Source organism: Oratosquilla oratoria, chromosome 1 (genome assembly GCF_046742065.1).
Source record: "Oratosquilla oratoria isolate Oo_2021 chromosome 1, ASM4674206v1, whole genome shotgun sequence".
Lineage (NCBI taxonomy): Eukaryota > Metazoa > Arthropoda > Malacostraca > Stomatopoda > Squillidae > Oratosquilla > Oratosquilla oratoria.
Window position 1 is genome coordinate 129,977,003 of NC_134777.1, and position 21,089 is coordinate 129,998,091.

At 38.9% G+C, this 21,089-nt stretch overlaps 1 protein-coding gene across 4 annotated transcripts in view; it reads right to left on the bottom strand.

The window, feature by feature from the left end:
• Su(dx) (WW domain containing E3 ubiquitin protein ligase suppressor of deltex) overlaps positions 1-21,089 on the bottom strand; it is a 140,032-nt gene that overhangs the window by 106,176 nt on the left and 12,767 nt on the right. The window contains exon 2 of one of the 4 annotated variants that reach the window (XM_076187870.1): positions 4,989-5,079. The exons of 2 other annotated variants lie outside the window; for them this stretch is intronic. The gene's annotated coding sequence lies outside the window, so the exon portion shown is untranslated. Of the gene's footprint in view, positions 1-4,988; positions 5,115-21,089 lie in introns of all 4 variants that reach the window. One more of the 4 variants, XM_076187878.1, reaches the window with a different exon arrangement.

Consider the following 21,089-nt stretch of genomic DNA (forward strand, 5'->3'; position numbering starts at 1 on the left):
GTCTCTACTTCTCTTATAAAGTATTAACCCCTTCACTCCGGGCCAAAATCTCGCGGGCAGCATTAGCTGCCAGATGTGCGATGTTGCGTCATAATACTCGCATTATAAAAAATAAAGTTACCGCTGTATATTGCTCATTCTTTTTCACCCGTGAATTTTGATAACCATAGAAAATATGATGAAGCCAGGGGGTCATGCAGGTACAACTACATACATATATATACCAAGACTATTTCCCCCTTACAAGGGAGGTAGCCAAAAAGGAAAAGGCATAAAATCATTCCCACCCATTCCATCCCTGAATACACTCCACACCCCTCCACCCTCCCTCTTATCTTAGCACCTCCTGGATGACAGGTCATCCCTGCACCTTGTCCACTGCCCTGGGTCAGAAGCAGTGTCACAAGACACAGCACATCCACAGCAAGGCCGCTTCATTAAATCGGCGACCCCCCCTCTCCATCCCCCCATGCATAAAAGGAGAAGACGGGGAGAAATCCCTTCGGGCTGCATCAAATTTTGCCCACACATACTACCTCACCCCCCATCCACCCGCCCATTCCACATCATGCATCACAACATCATCCATATACAACCATTCTCCATTCACCCGTCTTCTGTCCTCTCCCGTCCTTCCTCAACAGACATTCCAATCTTCCCCATAGCCCCCTTCACCCCATCCATCCACCTCATCCTAGGACGTCCCCTCATGTTCACTCCCTCCACATCTGCCTTCCATACCTCTTTTATTAGTCTTTCTGCACTCATTCTTTCCATGTGTCCAAACCATCCTAATACTCTTTCATCAACCCTATCTCCCAGCTCCCTTTCCACCCATGTTCTCCTCACTCATTTCTCACTCTATCTAACCTAGTAACCCCCATCATACTTCTCAGACACCTTATCTCAAACACATTCAAACTCCTTCTCTCTTCCTCTCTCATGTTCCATGTTTCTGCCCCATACAGTGCTGTTGGCACAATCACTCCTCCATACAGTCTCCTCTTAGCATCCATTCCCAAATGTCTATCCCCCATTACACTCTTTAATCCACCAAGGCATTTACTCGCTTCTCTCAATCTACATTCTACCTCCACCTTCACTCCACCTTTTCCTGCCACATTTGCACCCAGGTATCTAAAACTATCCACTTCCTCCAGTAGCTCTCCCTTAATACTCATTTCCAGTCTACTGCCACTTTCACCCCTTGTACATCTCATCACCTTAATCTTACCCACATTTATCTTTAGCTTTCTTCTATCACATACTCTCCCAAACTCTGTCACTAACTTCCTCAACCCCTCCTCCGATCCTGCCACAAGCGCAGTGTCGTCTGCAAACAACAGCTGGCTCACCTCCCACTTTTCTCCATTTTCTTTAGCCATCTCCAATCCCTGACCCACTACCCTTGCATTTACCTCTCGCACTACCCCATCCATGTATAAGTTGAACAGCCAGGGCAACATAATGCATCCTTGACGAAGTCCCACCTTTACCTCGAACCATTCACTCTCTCCATTTCTAATCCTGACACAAGCTCTACTACTCTCATAAAAACTCTTGACAGCTCCTAAAAGCTTTGCTCCTATCCCATACATCTGCATAACCTCCCACAGTGCCTTTCTGTCTACCCTATCGTAAGCCTTTTCTAGATCCATAAAGGCCCAAAAAACATCCTTCCCCTTTCCTATAGCTTTCTCACATATTTGTCTTACCACAAAGATCTGATCTACACAACCTCTACCCGTCCTAAATCCACACTGTTGCTCACCAATTACTCCCTCTGTTCCTCTCCTAATCCTCTCAATCAAAATCCTCCCATAAGCCTTCCCAACTACACTTAACAAGCTAATCCCTCTGAAACTACTACATTCACACTTGTCCCCTTTTCCCTTGTACAGTGGCACTATACAGGCACTCCTCCAGTCCTCCGGCACTCTACCCTCTCTCCAGCAAACATTAAATAACCTCACCAGCCAGTCCACCATCACTGTACCTCCTTTCTTCAGACATTCTGCATGGCATCCATCCAACCCAGGTGCCTTACCTGCTCTCATCATCTTAACAGCTGCTTTCACTTCATCCTTCCCTATTTCTCCTCCATTTTCCTCACTCATCATTCATTTTCTTAGCGCTTCCCACTGCAACTACCTTTCCCTCCCTATCCTCCTTCACATTTAGCAACTCCCTAAAATATTCTGCCCACCTTCCTCTCACTACCTTCTCTTCCATTATCATCTCTCCATCTGCACCTTTTACCTTTTCTTCTCTACTTGATTCACCTCCTCTTCCTCTTTTAACTTCCTTCCAAAACATCTTTTTATTACTTTCAAAATTTTCTATCTTACTCTTTCCCCATTTCACATCTGCTCTTCTCTTTGCTTCCTTTATCTTATGGTTAACTTCCTTTCTCTTTACTTTGTACCTCTCATACAATTCCCTCATCCTAATTTGTAGCCAATCTATGAATGCCTGCATCTTCTCTTCTATACCCTTCTTTGCTTCCTCATCCCACCACTCTACACTTCTTTCTATTTCCTCCCGCCCTCCTTGTTCCACACACCATCTTTGCACACCTTATGACTCCCTCCTTGAACCATCCCCATTCCTCCTCCACTCCTAGTTCTACTCTATCCTTTACTCTCTCCCACTCCTCTCTCAACTTCTTCTTATACTCATTCTCCTTTTTTTCCTCATTTAAGCAGTTCACTCTGAGTACCTCCCTACCTTCTGCCCTTTTCCTCTTTCTCCACCTATTCTCCACTCTCAATTTACCTTCCACAAGGAAATGATCTGATATTCCCCCACTCTCTCCCCTTAGAACATGTACATCCTTAACTCTTCCTACCATAGTCCTGGTCACCACTATATAGTCCATTAATGCTCTATCTGCCACCTTTCCATCCACCACCCTCTCCCATGTGTACTTATGCTTGACTTTCTTCTTAAAACTCTATTTGCTATCATCAACTCTCAAGACACATCTTCACCATCAATTCTCCTCTACGATTTTTACCTGGAACTCCATACTTCCCAATTACTCCGTCAATTGGTTCATTTCCTACCCTAGCATTTAGGTCTCCCAATACAACTACATTGACATTTCTCCCTAATCCCTCTATGCACTCATTTATATCTACCCAAAAAACCTCCCTTTCCTCTACGCTCTTCTCACTACCAGGCCCATACGCACTTACAAAAACCCACATCTCCCTTCCCAGCTTCATCTTCATCCACATCAACCTTGATGACACCTCCTTCCACTCCACTACCCACTTACTTATCTCTTGACTTAATAGTATACCCACCCCTTCTCTCCCTCATCCCCTCTTCACTCCTGAGTACCTCCCAGCTACACTCCCAAACTCACAGTTGCCTTTTCCTTTCAGTTTATTTTCACTCAAAGCCAGTACATCCATCTTTCTTCTCACAAACATACTGCCTATCCCTTCCCTTTTACTCTCATCTGTACCACATCCACGGACATTAAAAGACCCAAACCTTAGGGTACTGGTTGGACAGCTCCCAGACCCTCTTATGCCTTTACTTTCTTTTTTAGGAATGTCCCCTTTTGGGGCTACAAGTAGTAGGACTCCTAATCCCATCCCCTGTCCCTTTTTTGTCGCCTATTATGACCCAAGTAGAAATACTTGGTGGTAGCATTCTCTTCCCCCTCCACAGGGTAGGCAAAAAAAGAAATGAATATTCAGAGAAATGGTACAGGACAGTAACAAGGGGTTGGGGGACAGCATAATGGAGGGACAGTCGTAGTATAAAAGTGTCATCATTTCTCTATGTACAGAGTTTTCCTCTATCACAGACAAAATGATGTGTGGCTCTGGTCCGTAGGGGCGCCCCATATAGACCCTAAAGTATCAACTGCATGCTACTTTGCCACAATAACATGCAGCCAATACCCCAGACAGGGCTGATAAAAAGTAGATACATAAAAAAAAAAATAGATACATAATAAAATAGTAAAAAAGTAGCCCAATCTGGCATGAATAAATCTATATAGATTATAAAGCAAGTAAAAATCATAGTTCAATTACTTTATATCAAAAGTGATATACCAAAATTATATTAAGTGGAATTGGCATTGGCAATTACTGGTAAATAGGAATCTGCATTGGCAAAAAAAATTGAATTGGCACACCCCTATACATAATATATACATATATATATATATATATATATATGATTCTTTATATATTCACATAAACACACAAGTAGGTACCAGTTCCCTTTATAAGACCATTCAATAAACAAGAAACAGATGAAACGACCTAAGTATATAGGGGACTATTTTCAAAATACAATCTCCAAAATCCACTAACACACCATCCAGTCTAGGGCGCAAGATCTCTATCAATTTAAACTATATTTCTTCCACATATTCTCAAAATGAGAGCTGACAACCAGCAACTGATCTTTTCATCCTACTAATATGGTGGTGACACAGAAGCTGTCCCACATTTATGTAACACATACAGCAGTCTGAAATTTCATCCCAGGCACCTATGGAAGGGCCCAATGGCTGTTACCAGCCACTGTGATGCTGCAGGCTTCCAGTCAGTGAAACTCAGTGCAATAATTATCATTATTGTAAGGCCTATCACTATAATTATCATTATTGTAAGGCCCATCACTATAATTATCATTATTGTAAGGCCCATCACTGAGTTAAAAATACCTTAATCCCTTTAGAACTGTGGCATACTTAACAGATTTAGCTCTGTTGCCAAAGACAACCACCATAGTGAGAGCCCATCTTCTGGAACAGTGGGGCACCCACTTACCAACCTGAAATACATTTGAAAACCTCATGCAAAGAACATCCCCAAGTGTCCAGCAGCAATGCCACATGCACCATGGTTGTGCCCTGCCACACCATATCATGCACTGAGCAACACCAACATCTGGTCTAAAAGCAAGTTGCTGGCTAGGACAGCCAAGCAGAGGCAATTAACAACCATGAAAGTACTAACAGCAATCCAGCGTGGAGGCATCATGGATTGTGCAAGGCCAGAACCAGGTCAAGTGCCTGCCTGCAGGAAGGGTGCTCAGGTGGATGGTGTGCTGTACGTAGTAACAGGGTGAAACAGTGAGAATACCTGTTTTGTTAGGTGAGGGTACAATCAGAATTATCAGGCACAACAAAAATTAAATAAATCACATGGACAACAATGTTAATACTATATGTAACATGTTGACCACACAAAACAGTATAAGTAAAAAAAACTAAGAAAAAGTCTATATCCATTTACATCTGAGCTCATCTCTAAAATCTAACAAGTTAGCAATGTAGCTTCCTACATTACTTTAACTACAAACATGTCTGGTATTTTGTAACACTTGAAGGGTACAGCCAAATACAAACCTGTTTTCCCTCTCTTATCTACACTAAGATGTTTAATCTATATTCTTATGGCAAATGTCTACAAATCTAACCAGAGGAGATAAGTTAGGAACAGCTGATATATTCTTGTATTTTATTTACATACCTCTCCTTAAAGCATTGCAAACTGTCAAGAATGTTCTAACAGACTTTCATACACTGCAACATGCATATTATGTATGGGAGGAATAAGAGAGAAAAAAATACATACGTACATACCTACACACACACACACACACACACATATATATATATAGCTGTATATATATATATATATATATATATATATACCTGTATATATATATATATATATATACCTGTATATATATATATATATATATATATATATAATGTAAACAGAAAATGTGTCAAAAGAATTACATATATATAAATTTCATACATTAGCTTACCGTATATACTAATCTATCTTATTCATATTCTATTGCTCATGCCTTGTCTAAAATACAGCTAAATCCTTATACTGGAAGCTGAAAATAAATACTAACATGGTCTTAACTTATATTTCTGATTAAATAACCAAAGTTCTAAGTATTTGCGATGTCTGACGTCTTCACATTACAATAACAATTGTTATCTCATGTTCCATTGACTGGAAACCTTTAGCAGCACAGTCCTCAGGCACCCCTACAGATCTCCCACAGAAGAAAAGTTTGTCTACTGACCATATTATATTAATGTGGGATGGTTTCTTCCATGTCTAATCAGTTTCAAGTATTTGACATTAACATTCAGATCTGAATCAAGGTATTATTACAACTTGAGCTTTGTCACCTTCTTAGCTATTCCATGTACAGTATATATCTATTTGGAAAACTGAAAAATAAAAGGGAGGGAGGGAGGATGAGGCAGAGGAGAGATTATGTATTTACCTACCTAGTTGCATCTTATGAGAAGGGGAGATATGCTCATCATGTCCCGTCTTTGTATCTCACAATGTCTAGTTTGCTCTTAAATTCATGTACAGTTTTTGCGTACACTATTGTTTTATCCAGTTTGTTCCAGATATCCACTGCTCTGTGTGGATTTTTTCTTTCTTTCAGGTCTCTTCTATAACTATCCTTTTTGAATTTCTTTTCATGTCCCCTTGTATTTCTCTTAACCCAATTTAGTAAGTCCTCTCTATCAAGGATTTCTGTGCCTTTCATGATTCTGTAAATGGTCAGCAGGTTGCCTCTTTCTCTTCTTTGTTCCAGTCAGTAATTTCAATTTAGCCAGTCTTCCCTCATGAGAGGTTTGAGTGTGTTGGTGCCATTTTCGTGGCTGCTCTCTGGATTCATTCAATTTTCTTTATATTCTTTTTGGTACTGGGTGACGATAGTGTTGCAGCATACTCCGGTCTAGGTCTTATTAGTGTGACTAGCAATTTTTTTTAACCATTTCTTCATCTAAATAGGTAAAAACCACCTTTACTGATCTTAGCAAGTTGTGAGATTCCCCGACAATTTTGTTTATCTGTTTATCAGGGGATACGTCTTTTTCAGATCCTACTTTCTTTACTTCCTTTGTTCCAATTTTATATTATCCTGATATTCTTTTTTTACTTTTTCCGAACTCCATTATGCTGCATTTCTTTATGTTGGAGTCTACATCCCACTTTTGGCTCCTTTTCCAAACATTGTTTAGGTCTCTCTGTGGTGATTCACAATCCGTTTCAGTATTCACTTTTCTCAGCAATTTAGCATCATCTGCAAAGCAGCTCATGTGACAATCCACATCTTCATCCATGTCATTCACATATATAGCAAACATTATTGGAGCCAATACCAATCCTTGTGGAACTCCATTAATCACCTCCTCCCAACCTGAACAATTTTCTCTGATCACTACTCTCATTTGTCTACCATGCAAGAAATCCTCCATCCAGCTTAGGTTACCTTATATCCCTGTTTTCCATTTTTTTTTTTTTTTTTTTTTTTTTTTGTGTGGCACTATGTCAAAGGCTTTTAGTAAGTCTAGGAAAGCACAATCAGCCCATCCATCCCTTTCTTGTGCTATATCTATTAGTCTCAAGTAAAAGCAGATTAAGTTTGTGGCACATAATCTTCCCTGTCTGCATCCAAATTGTCTCGTGTTTATTATATTGTTTTCTTCTCGGTGTTTTATCCATCTATCCTTGATAATCTTTTCACAAAGTTTGGCTACAGTGCTTGTAAGGGAGACTGGTCTGTAATTTGTTCGTTCTTCTTTGTTTCCTCCTTTATATATTGGTACAATATTGGCATTTTTCCAGTCCTTTGCTATTTTTCTTTCTTTGAGTGAGCAACTTATGTTATATATTTTGTCCATTAATTCTTTACATTCTTTTAGTATCAAATTTGCAATTCCGTCTGGGGGCGTGTGATTTCCTGATATCTAGGTTAATTAATTTAACTATACCTATGCATTTATGTATTTTATTTGTTATTTACATTATTATAGTTTTTATTTATTATTTTATTATCATTATGATTTTTTTCCGCATCCGACCTAGATATGGACCAAAAGGTCTCCTGTCGGCATGCTCCGCCTTTGTAATCCTTTGTAATTGATCCATTATTTTTGTGTTATTGTTATTTCCCTCATGGGGGGTGATCACACTTCAATTCCTTCGCACCAATGCTGTACTTTTTCTATAGTGAAAACCAACTTAAAGTGGTTGTTCATGACTTCAGCCATTTCTAAATATTCTGTATATTCTATATTTCCGTGGTGTAGTTTCACCATTTCCTGTTTATTTTTAAGTCTACCATTCACATATCTATAGAATAGTTTGGGTTGATCTTTACATTTTTCAATTATTATTTTTTTTTTTTGTAGTTTCTTTTTTCCTCTCTGCACACTTTTACATATTCATTTCTATGGTTGGTATATGTTTGCCACTTTCCAGGTTTTTATCTTTTTTTCATCTTTTCCAAGCTTTATCTCTTCTATCTTTTGCCTCGCTGCATCTTCTGTTGAACCAGCACTTAATGTACACCTTTTCCCATTTCTGTCTTGGTACATAATTATTCACTCCATTATAAATTTCCATCAAAATTATCCATTTCTCTTCCACTTGTGTCTCTTCATTGTAGGGTCTATATGGGGCGCCCCTACGGACCAGAGCCACACATCATTTTGTCTGTGATAGAGGAAAACTCTGTACATAGAGAAATGATGACACTTTTATACTACGACTGTCCCTCCGTTATGCTGCCCCCCAACTCCTTGTTACTGTCCTGTACCATTTCTCTGAATATTCATTTCCTTTTTTCGCCTACCTACCCTATGGTGGGGGAAAAAAAATACTGCCACCAAGTATTTCCACTTGAGTCGTAAAAGGCAACAAAAAAGGGACAGGGGATGGGATTAGGAGTCCTACTACCTGTAGCCCCAAAGGGGGACATTCCTAAAAAAGAAAGTAAAGGCATAAGAGGGTCTGGGAGCTTTCCAACCAGTACCCTAAGGTTTGGGTCTTTTAATGTGCGTAGATGTGGTACAGATGAGAGTAAAAGGGAAGAGATAGGCAGTATACTTGTGAGAAGAAAGATGGATATACTGGCTTTGAGTGAAACTAAAATGAAAGGAAAGGGCACCTGTGAGTTTGGGAGTGTAGCTGGGAGATACTCAGGACTGAAGAGGGGACAAGGGAGAGAAGGGGTGGCTATATTAGTAAGTGAAGAGATAAGTAAGCGGGTAGTGGAGTGGAAGGTGTCATCAAGGTTGATCTGGATGAAGGTGAAACTGGGAAAGGAGATGTGGAGTGGAAGGAGGTGTCATCAAGGTTGATCTGGATGAAGGTGAAGCTGGGAAAGGAGATGTGGGTTTTTGTAAGTGCATATGGGCCTGGTAGTGAGAAGAATGTAGAGGAAAGGGAGGCATTTTCGGTAGATATAAATGAGTGCATAGAGGGATTAGGGAGAAATGTCAATGTAGTTGTATTGGGAGACCTAAATGCTAGGGTAGGAAATGAACCAATTGACGGAGTAATTGGGAAGTATGGAGTTCCAGGCAAAAATCATAGTGGGGAATTGATGGTGGAGATGTGTCTTGAAAGAGAGTTGATGATAGCAAATACAGTGTTTAAGAAGAAAGTCAAGCATACGTACACATGGGAGTGGGTGGTGGATGGAAAGGTGGCAGATAGAGCATTAATGGACTATATAGTGGTGACTAGGAGTATGGTAGGAAGAGTTAAGGATGTACATGTTCTAAGGGGAGAGAGTGGGGGAATATCAGATCATTTCCTGGTGGAAGGTAAATTGAGAGTGGAGAATAGGTGGAGAAAGTGGAAAAGGGCAGAAGGTAGGGAGGTACTTAGAGTGAACTGCTTAAATGAGGAAAAAAAGGAGAATGAGTATAAGAAGAAGTTGAGAGAGGAGTGGGAGAGAGTAAAGGATAGAGTAGAACTAGGAGTGGAGGAGGAATGGGGATGGTTCAAGGAGGGAGTCATAAGGTGTGCAAAGATGGTGTGTGGAACAAGGAGGGCGGGAGGAAATAGAAAGAAGTGTAGAGTGGTGGGATGAGGGAGCAAAGAAGGGTATAGAGAAGAAGCACGCATTCATAGATTGGCTACAAATTAGGATGAGGGAATCGTATGCGAGGTACAAAGTAAAGAGAAAGGAAGTTAAGCATAAGATAAAGGAAGCAAAGAGGAGGGCAGATGTGAAATGGGGAAAGAGTATGACAGAAAATTTTGAAAGTAATAAAAAGATGTTTTAGAAGGAAGTTAAAAGAGGAAGAGAAGGCAAATGAAGTAGAGAAGAAAAGGTAAAAGGTGCAGATGGAGAGATGATAATGGAAGAGAAGGCAGTGAGAGGAAGGTGGGCAGAGTATTTTAGGGAGTTGCTAAATGTGAAGGAGGATAGGGAGGGAAAGGTAGTTGCAGTGGGAAGCGCTAAGAAAATGAGTGATGAGTGAGGAAAATGGAGGAGAAATAGGGAAGGATGAAGTGAAAGCAGCTGTTAAGATGATGAGAGCAGGTAAGGCACCTGGGTTGGATGGATGCCATGCAGAATGTCTGAAGAAAAGAGGTACAGTTATCGTGGACTGGCTGGTGAGGTTATTTAATGTTTGTTTAAGTGAGGGTAGAGTGCTGGAGGACTGGAGGAGTGCCTGTATAGTTCCACTTTACAAAGGAAAGGGGGACAAGTGTGAGTGTAGTAGTTACAGAGGGATCAGCTTGTTGAGTGTAGTTGGGAAGGCTTATGGGAGGGTCTTGATTGAGAGGATTAGGAGAGGAACAGAGGGAGTAATTGGTGAGCAACCGTGTGGTTTTAGGACAGGTAGGGGATGTGTAGATCAGATTTTTGTGGTAGACAGATGTGAGAAAGCTATAGGAAAAAGGTAAGGATGTTTTTTGGGCTTTTATGGATCTGGAAAAGGCTTACAACAGGGTAGACAGGAAGGCACTGTGGGAGGTACTGCAGATATATGGGATAGGAGGAAAGCTGTTAACCCCTTCCATACGGTGCCACACACGTAGGCGTCATGAGGAGCAAGTGGATTCGCGATGCTGCCATATCGGCGTCTTGATTATATTTATTGTAGTCGCCCCTGTGTTTTTACATTCTCCCAAATGTGCCCTGAATCCCATTCTCTGTGGTTTTCAAAATTCGCGGGTGAAAGAGAGAACGATCGATATAAGCGGTGACTATATTTTATGATGCGAGTATTATTATGACACGTCGTACGGCTGGCATTGGCTGCTGCCCGCGAGATTTAAGTCCCGTAGTGAAGTGGTTAAGGGGACCCCCCGCCCAAAAAATTTTTTCTGAAGGATCTTGCTGATTTTTTCTGTGTGATATCTAGGTCTGAGGAAACCTTCACAGCTTGAGTTCTATTCAGATCTGACTAGTAGTTTTTTATTTTTTAATAAAAAACGTAAAAAATACCATATTTTTGGGCTTCTTTCAAATCCTATCTCCTCTTACAATTTTCATCCGATGTCTTCCATTTTACTGCAAAAGAATCTTCTACATATATAAAAAAAACAAAATAGAGAGTTTTTTAATATCTTTGTTTAACGCCAAGGAAAAAAAATATAAAAAGATTATCAAAAAAACGCAAAATTTTGACGACACGTTATTAAAAAAATTATATATAACATATGCAAAAAAACTCTCTATTTAATTTTTTGTCATTTATCTAGCTATTAATAGAGACCTCATATGCAAAAATTTGTTGAAAATTGAGGAGATAGACTATGTGTATCAAAAACTTGCATTTTTCAGAAATGAGTGTTAAAGTTGTTTTTTTCCTTAGTTTGACTAAATCTTACATTGGACCTCCTAAGACCCATTGAAAACAGGTTCCATTGTATTTTCATGATGATTTTGCATCTTTCAAGTAACTCAGGCACTTTGTACCCTCCTACAGTGTAGGATATTATTCACTCAAAGTGAGGGTCTCATAAGCCACCACCTCACTCTTTGTCGCAAAGTTTGAGTTCTTGGTCTAGAATGACCCAGCAAGGTAGTCTGATTGCTGGGATTCAGCTCTCTTTCTTTTCTTGGGTTTCCTTTCTGGTGTTGGAACAGGCTCTTGCTGCATCAGGGACATCACTGTGAGGTTTGAGACTCTAAACCCAAGGTGTTGCAACAAGGAGGCATCCTTGTAGCCACTTGTTAGCAAACAGTTGTTTGCGTAGAGACAACGTGTCTGATATAGGTGTAGAGGACAAAGGATCAGGTGCTGAGGATGTGGATGTAGATGGCAGGGAGAGAGCTGCTGGAGGGAGTACTAGTGGTGGTGGCGGAGGTGGTGATAACAAAGTTGATGCTGGGTTCTTTCTTTCTCCCCTTGAGTTGCTAATGTAGACATTCTTATCTTCTGCAAGTGTGCCTTTTGTTTGGATAGCTTAGGCATGGCTAATATCTTCAAATATCTCTTCACTGAAAAATAGATGCGAATTTCACACAGCAAATTAGTGAACGCGGCAAGCTAACGTGTACATGTCCTTTACTTTGTAAGGCTCAGGCCACTGCCAGTCGTGCAGGCTGAACTTCCTCACACCACATACTCACGTGCATGCCGGACGTAAGAGAAAACTTTATGAGTGCATCAAACGCAAAAAAAAATAGAGTAAAATATGGTCAAAACGTATGTAAACAATGGTCGTGCGCAGCATGTGGCTGCCGGGGGGAGGGAGGGTAGGCCCTTTAAACCCTTTAAAAATGGCGGTACGATAAAAACACTTTACCAGCATCTAGAGCAAGATCCCTACTATGTATTTATGCAATAAAACTTTTTTTTTTTTTTTTAATTTTTCTTAAATCTGGGGGTCCCCTTAGGAGCAGTCAAGAGTTTTTATGAGAGTAGTAGAACTTGCGTTAGGATTAGAAATGGAGAGAGTGAATGGTTTGAGGTAAAGGTGGGACTTCACCAGGGGTGTGTTATGTCGCCCTGGCTGTTCAATCTTTACTTGGATGGGGTTGGATGGGGTGGTGCGAGAGGTGAATGCAAGGGTAGTGGGTCAGGGGTTGAAGATGATTAAAGAAAATGGAGAAAAGTGGGAGGTGAGCCAGCTGTTGTTTGCTGACGACACTGCGCTTGTAACAGGATCAGAGGAGGGATTGAGGAAGTTAGTGACAGAGTTTGAGAAGGTGTGTGAAAGAAGGAAGCTGAAGATGAATGTGGGCAAAAGTAAGGTGATGAGATGTACAAGGGGAGAGAGTGACAGTAGGCTGGAAGTGAGCATTAAGGGTGAGAAACTGGAGGAAGTGGATAGTTTCAGATACTTGGGTGTGAATGTGACAGGAAAGGGAGGAGTGGGGGTGGAGGTAGAATGTAGATTGAGAGAAGCGAGTAAATGTCTTGGTGGATTAAAAAGTGTAATGAGAAATAGACATCTGGGAATGGATGCTAAGAGGAGGTTATATGAAAGAGTGATTGTGCCAACAGCAATGTATGGGGCAGAAACATGGAACATGAGAGGAAGAGAGGAGTTTGAATGTGTTTGAGATGAAATGTCTGAGAAGTATGATGGGGGTTACTAGGCTAGAGTGAGAAATAAGGAGGTGAGGAGAACGGGTGGAAAGGGAGCTGGGAGATAGGGTTGATGAAAGAGTATTAGGATGGTTTGGAAACATGGAAAGAATGAGTGAAGAAAGATTAGTAAAAGAAGTGTGGAAGGTGGAGGTGGAAGGAGTGAATATGAGGGGGCATCCTAGGATGAGATGGATGGATGGGGTGAAAGGGGCTTTACAAAAGAGAGGAATGTCTGTAGAGGAAGGACGGGAGAGGACAGAAGATAGGGGTGAATGGAGAAGGGTTGTGTATAGATGAGGCTGTGATGCATGAGGGGGAGTGGGTGGGGGATGGGGGTGAGGAAGTATGTACGAGAAAAAATTTGACGCAGCCCGAAGGGATTTCTCCCCATCTTCTCCTTTCCTGCATGAGGGGACGGAGAGGGGGTGTTGCTGAATTTAAGAAGCGGCCTTGCTGTGGATGTACTGTGTCTTGCGACACTGCTTCTGACCCAGGACAGTGGACAGGATGCAGGGATGACCCATCATCCAGGAGGTGCCAAGATAGAAGGGAGGGTGGACTATGTGGGAAATGAAATGGGTGGGAGTGATTTCTATGCCTTTTTCTTTTTGGCTACCCCCCGTGTAAGGGGGAAAAAAGCCTAGGTATATGTATGCATTTCTTTAGTTAGTTTTTGGTTCACCTCCTCTACTTCTTCCAATTTTTCATCTCTCTGCATGATCTGCGTGAGTTGACCGAACCTATCCTCCCAATGTTTGACAATTTTCTCAATTTTTCCTTCTAGGCTTGCTAATCGGGGAGGGTTGGCTTCCCCCCCCTCATTAAATCCATGGAAATTATTATATTCACCCTTCCCACTACACCACGAGCTTTCCCCTTCCCTATGAATACAAAAAAGAACTTCATTGACGTTGAGATCCACGAAAATTTCCCTTCTTTTTCGGAGCTCCAATCTTCGCTGTGAATCTATCTACATGTATTTACCTAGTTGTATTTTATGGGAAGAGGAGCTATGCTCGTGGTGTCCTGTCTTCATATCCCATTTTATCTAAACTATTTTTAAATTCATGTATTGTTTTTGCACACACCACTTTCTCATCTAACTTGTTCCAACTGTCTATTACTCTGTGAGGAAAGCTGTTCTTTTTCAGATCTCTTCTATAGCTGTCTTTCTTGATTTTCTTTCTGTGTCCTCTTGTATTTCTATCATCCCATTTTATCATATCCTCTCTATCAATAATTTCTATGCCTTTCATGATTCTGTAAATAGCTATCAAATCTCCTCTCTCTCTTCTTTGCTCTAGTGTCTGAAGCTCAAGTTTTGCTAGTCTCTTCATATGATAGTTTTGAGAGTGTTGGTGCCAATTTTGTAATTGCTCTTTGTATTCTTTTAATTTTTTTTATACATTTTTTTGTACTTGGTGACCACATCGCTGCTGCATATTCCAATCTTGGTCTTATCAGTGATTAGTATTTTCTTCACCATTTCTTCATCCAGGTATGTAAATGCCACTTTGATTGTTCTTATTAAATTATAAGTTTCACCAAAAATCTTATTTATTTGTCTCTCAGGTGACATATTATTCATAACAATGACTCCCAGGTCCTTCTCATTTTCAACTTTTTTTTTATACTTTTTTCTCCCAATTTATATGATCCTGTTATTGTTTTTGCTTTTTCCAAATTCCATTATACTACACTTTTTAGTATTGAACTCCATCTCCCACTTCCTACTCCATTCCCAGACTTTATTTAGATCACTCTGTAGTGATTCACAATCTTCTTCTTTGTTCACTTTTTTTAATAGTTTTGCATCATCTGCAAAGAAGCTCATAACTTTCAATTTCTTCATCCATATCATTAATATATATAGCAAACATTATTGGGGCCAAAACTGTTCCTTGTGGAACACCACTTATTACTTCATCCCAATTTGAGTGTTTGTCTCTTATCACTACTCTCATTTTTCTTCCTTGCAAAGTCTTCCATCCATTTAAGCATTTTGCCCTGTATTCCTCCTTCGGTTTCTAATTTCTTAAGCAACTTCTTATGTGGTACTTCGTCAAAAGCTTTTTTTAGGTAGAAATGCACAATCAGCCCATCCATCTCTTTCTTATATTATATCTACTAGCCTTGAATAGAAACATATTAAATTGGTAACGCATGATCGTCCTTGTCTGAATCCAAATTGCCTTGGAATTAGCACATTGTTTTTTTCTAAATATTTTACCCATCTACCTTTGACAATTCTTTCACAAATTTTTGCTATTGTACTTGTTAGAGAGACTGGTCTATAGTTGGTAGGGTCCTCTTTGTTTCCTCCTTTATATATAGGTACTATATTTGCTTTTTTCCAATCTTCTGGAACTTTTCCTTCTTTCAAGGAACTATTTATTATGCTATGTATTTTGTCTGCCAGTTCATTCCTGTATTCTTTCAAAATCCAGTTTGCTATTTCATCTGGTCCATGCAATTTTCTGACATCAAGATTACTCAAGTGTTTCATTATTTCATTCTTTGTTACTTCTATTTCTTTCATAGGGGGGACTTTCTCTTTCCATTCGATCTCTTCAGGTTGTATGTTCTCCCTTGTAAACACTGATTTAAAATGTTTGTTTATAATTTTCTCTTTTCCTCTCTGCACACTTGTAGATACAGTAGAAGCCCGATTTAATGAATCTCAACTTAGCGGAAGCTCAAATTAGCGAACTGCAAATAGCAATAACGAAAATGCTCAACTTAGCGGAAATGGTCCACTAAGTTGACCATTTTCCGCTAGCTGGCCAGACGCGCTTCTACGGAAATAGCTCAATTTAGCGGGAACGGTAAGCTAAGTTGAGCATTTTTCGTCAACTGGCCACATGCGTGTCTCAGAGTCCAATGTTACCAGATGTTACCAGATTGTGGTGGTGGAGTCAAGGAAAAATTCATAATTTAGTACTTTGGAGGTATATAAATATATATACATACATATATATACAGGTACTCCTCGTTTAACGACCTACTCGGTTAGCGACAACGCGGAGTTACGATGGGCTTTATGACAGACGTTTAATGTAAATCTCCCGAAGTTACGTCGTGTACGATAATTAAGTTGGCTGAGGCAAATTTGTATGTTATAATTGAACTTGTACGGTGGATATTAGCTGTGAGGTAAAGTGTTCTGAAGCTTAGGTCTACATTACCATCCTGCAAGCTGCAAAAACTACCTGGGGTACAGTATATACGGGTAGTGGTAAATTTCTAGTTTCGACCATGGGCGCAATATAGCAATAGAAAATTAATTATTAATTTTGTAAATTATAATGTATCAAAGTAATATGCAATTTTGTGAGCGGAAAAAAAAAAAAAGGGTGCTAAAACAAATTTCGTAAGTAACGAAGTCATGTCGGACGAATGGTACACCATGTTTATGATAGATGCCGATGTCGAAGAAATAAAAGGATGATGAATTCGTCTAACCTAAACTAAACTAACCTGACCTGTGTTTGATAAATCATTACCTGCAAATTAAATGTCATCCGGCTCGTCCTCGTTGTCATGAGAGACGTTGGGAGACGACAAGATGGCGTCCCGATCCTATGCTACCGACTTTGTTCATTAGCATATTTTCTTGTAGCATGGTATTTTTTACTTTCATTTCCGCCCACAAAATTGCATATTACGTTGATACATTTTAATTTACAAAATTAATAATTAATTTTCTATTGCTATATTGCGCCCATGGTCGAAACTAAAAAAATACCCCGGTATTATTTATGGAATGTCAGCACATGCGGATTTGGTCATATACGGTAATTTCAGGAACCTAACCACCGTAAATAAACAGTAAATAAGGCTTTAATGTACTGTATAAAAGATACATGTATAAAGATACATGTATTGCTGGACATTGTACATACAGTACATGTACGTATATGTATACACTTTCGCTTAACGATCAATTCGGTTAACGATGGCGCGCTGGTCCCAATTGTCATAGTTAAACGAGGAGTGGTTGTATATATATATATATATATATATATATATATATATATATATATATATATATATATATATATACATACTATAATATATATATACACTATATAATTCAGTATATGTATAAAGTATAATTGTAGCAGAAATATATTCAAGTAGAAATAGACGGTATAATAGGAAAACAAAATAATGAAACAGTAAGTTGATGGGAAAGTTCAAAATCAGTACGCGAGAGTAATCACCACGAAAAACACTTCTATAACGACGAACTACGTTTTCTGCAACAACACAACAATAACGCTCACTATCCAAAAACCAACTGCCCAGTCCTATTAATCACTAGAATTATGTACATGGAACCAAACACGAAGCTATGACTAATATTCCGCGAAATTCAGAGACAGCTCATATCATTTACACCACACACACACAATGTTGCAACAAATTACTGCACGTTGCTGTTCGTTTGCAATTCACGATTGTGCTGCCTATAATTCACTTACAATATTATATATATACTGTATGTGTGTGTGTGTACACTAGGGAATTTTTAGGTACATATCATTTTTATAATCCGTTCTGGCAACACTGTTACACCAACGCTCACTCGCTCAATTTAACGGAAAATTCAATTTAGAGGACTGGACCTTGGCTGAATTAGTTTGTTAAATCAGGCTTCTACTGTATTCATTTCTATAACAGGTATATATTTTCCATTTTTCAGGCCTTTTGTGTTTCTTCTATTTGGTCCAAGCTTTCTCTCTTTTGTCTTTTAACTCTCTACAACTTTTGCTGTACCAGCACTTTATAACTCTCTACAACTTTTGCTGTACCAGCACTTTATATGTTCTTTTTCTTGTTTTTGTCTTGGGACATAATTTTCCACTCCTTTTTTGTAAATTCTTGTCAAAATATTACATTTCTCTTCCACTGTTGTTTCTTCTTTGTATATTTCTTCCCAGTTTTCTTATTGAAAGAATTCTCTTATTTTATCAAAGTTTGTTTTTTCATACATCATTCTTCCTTTTCTATATTGTTCATTTCTTTTCATGTATTTTTCCTCATTTAGTTCCAGTTCAATCAATATGTGGTCACTTTTACTTATTGGTGTTTTATATTCAATCTTTTCCACTATTGTAGGTTCAGATGTGATTATTAGGTCTAGTCTCGATGGTTCTTCTTCATTTCTATACCTAGTGTTCTCCTGTATCCACTGTGTCATTGTATGGTCAATAATCATCTCAAGTAGAACATTTCCCCATGAGCTGTCTCCAACTTTACTGTCATCTCTTCCCAGCAGACTTCTTTGCAATTAAAGTCGCCCATTATAACTATTCTTCCTCCATCTTCCATTATCTTATTTAATGTTATCTCTGTGTCTTCTAACATACTCTTATGTTCACTCTCTTCCCACGAGGCTGTTTTTGGAGGCACATAATTTATCACGAACTTTCTGCTCTTTTTATCTCTGTCTTCCACTTTGATCATAATCATCTCTACTGTATTCTTTCCATATGTGACACACTTCACGTTTATATCCTTCTTAGTCAGGAACATAACTCCACCCCCTACCTTTTTCACTCTGTTTCTAATCCAATAATTATATGCATCATGTCCTACACTGTTGGGTGGTAGTGGACCTTTTAATTTTGTTTCTACAATAATCATTCAGCTCATTCAATCCTGTTATTAATCCATCTATATTTGTGTAAGACACTTTTAGTTTTCTGCCACTTCCATTGTATTCTCTGTTTCCCTTTTGTTTTTCTCTGGTATGTCATAGTTCCTTATTTTCATATTCACTACTCTCCAATAGAATTTCTCTTTTCCTGACTCTGTTCTGTTCTCGTTTATTTCCTTAGCTTCATGTCTTTTCTTTTTTTCCTCCTCTCTTTCCTTTTTATTCATTTCTCTTTTTATCCATACCTTTTTATATTGTTCACTTGTTGCTAGTTTCCCTGTTTTTACTAAGATATTCTCTGCCGTCGTTTGTGACCTGAATTTAATCTTAATTGGTCTGGACTTATCTGTACTATACTTCCTGAGTCTATACATCTCTTCAATTTGTTTCATGATTTCAGGTTCATCTTCCTGAACTAATTCTAGTAAACTGCTTACTTTTTCTTTTTCCTCATTCATTCTTGTGGTTCTATTTGGGTTATATTTCTCTTCCATTCCTAAAATAATTATACATTTCTTTTTATCTGCTAAGTCCCTTACTATATTCTCCTTCTCTCTCATCACTTTAATAACTGAGTCTTCAGTTTGTTCTTTCATTTGCTGTTTAATTATGTCAGTAAATGCAACTCTACTGTTTTCTTGGATCTTTTTCCAACCCTGTGCTTCCTTTGCTATGGCCTCTTGTCTTTATTATTCCTCTTTAATTCCTCATTCTCCTCTTTTACTTCTTTTAACTGCCTTTTTAAATCTTCTATTTCTTTGGTTAAGTTTTTGTTCACCTTCTCAAGTTCTTCCAGTTTTTCAACTCTTTGCGCAATCTTTGCTACGTTACCAAGCCTCTTCTCCCAATGTTCGGTCATTTATTCAAGTTTTTCCTCTAGTCTTGCCAATCGGGGGAGGTTGGTATCCTCCCCCCCCTCATTAAATCCCTGGAAATTATTTTCTTCACCTTCCATTGTGCTGCTCTTATCTATATTTCTAATCTTAATGCTTTTACTGATATTTTCGATTTCCCCAGTGTCATCAGCTGATCTTTTGTTTACATTTTTCCTGCTGTCAGGGGGAGCCCGTTCATCTCCCTCCTCATTTTCTTCCATTTCCCTCAGTAATCCCTCCCCTTCTCCCCTTTCATTACCTTTTTACTACACCATGAGATTTCCCCTTCCCTACAAATACAATAAGGTACTTCCTCATAGTTGAGATCCACGAAAAATGTGTTTTTTTTTTCAGGAGTTCCAATCCACGCCGTGAATCCGAAGAAAGTGTGTGTGTGTGTGTGTTTGTAAAATAAATGGTACCAGTACACTTTTTCCACAATCTATAATTATGGGTAATATTTCCACTAACAATACTGTACTGTAATGTCTGGGCTATGCATAGATCCTATACAACCACATCTTAATAATGCACAGGTTGAACTATAATCCAAACAAGTGATGAGTCATGTTCTCCTGGCCCTACTCAATGAGCAGTCTCATGTACAGCGACTTATGATGCAACACTAAACTGTATGTTCTATAAACATTCAGTGTATCTTTAAACAATTCAGATTGCACTTAATTTTCTGCACTCTGTATCCAAACAACACATCCTGTTATAGCCATGACACATCATCGTTACAACCTACATCAACAAATAAAATCTTTACAAAGGGGATTGGAACTACTAATCACACTGAACTAATGCCATATGTACTGCTCTTGACCTTTATGAAACTAGTTTCCTACCTGACATTCAAAGTCCAACACAGGATGACTTTCCATTTCTGAGACAATAGCTGGCTGACAAAGGATGACTGGCATTGTGGCTTTGTAAATTACATGGAAAAATAAATAATCTGTGACAACTATGCTATGTCTGTTGTAGTAAACTGTCCAAATGATTATATTAATGACAGAAGAGAAAGAAAAAATAAATAAATAAAATAATAATAAATTATAATAAAAAATAAATCTTGCATAATATACATATGCATTTACTCAGACTATCTATATTTTTTATTACTAGGCAAGAACTAGCATCAAGGCAACCTGCAAATACTGTAGTCATGTTAATCAGTTAC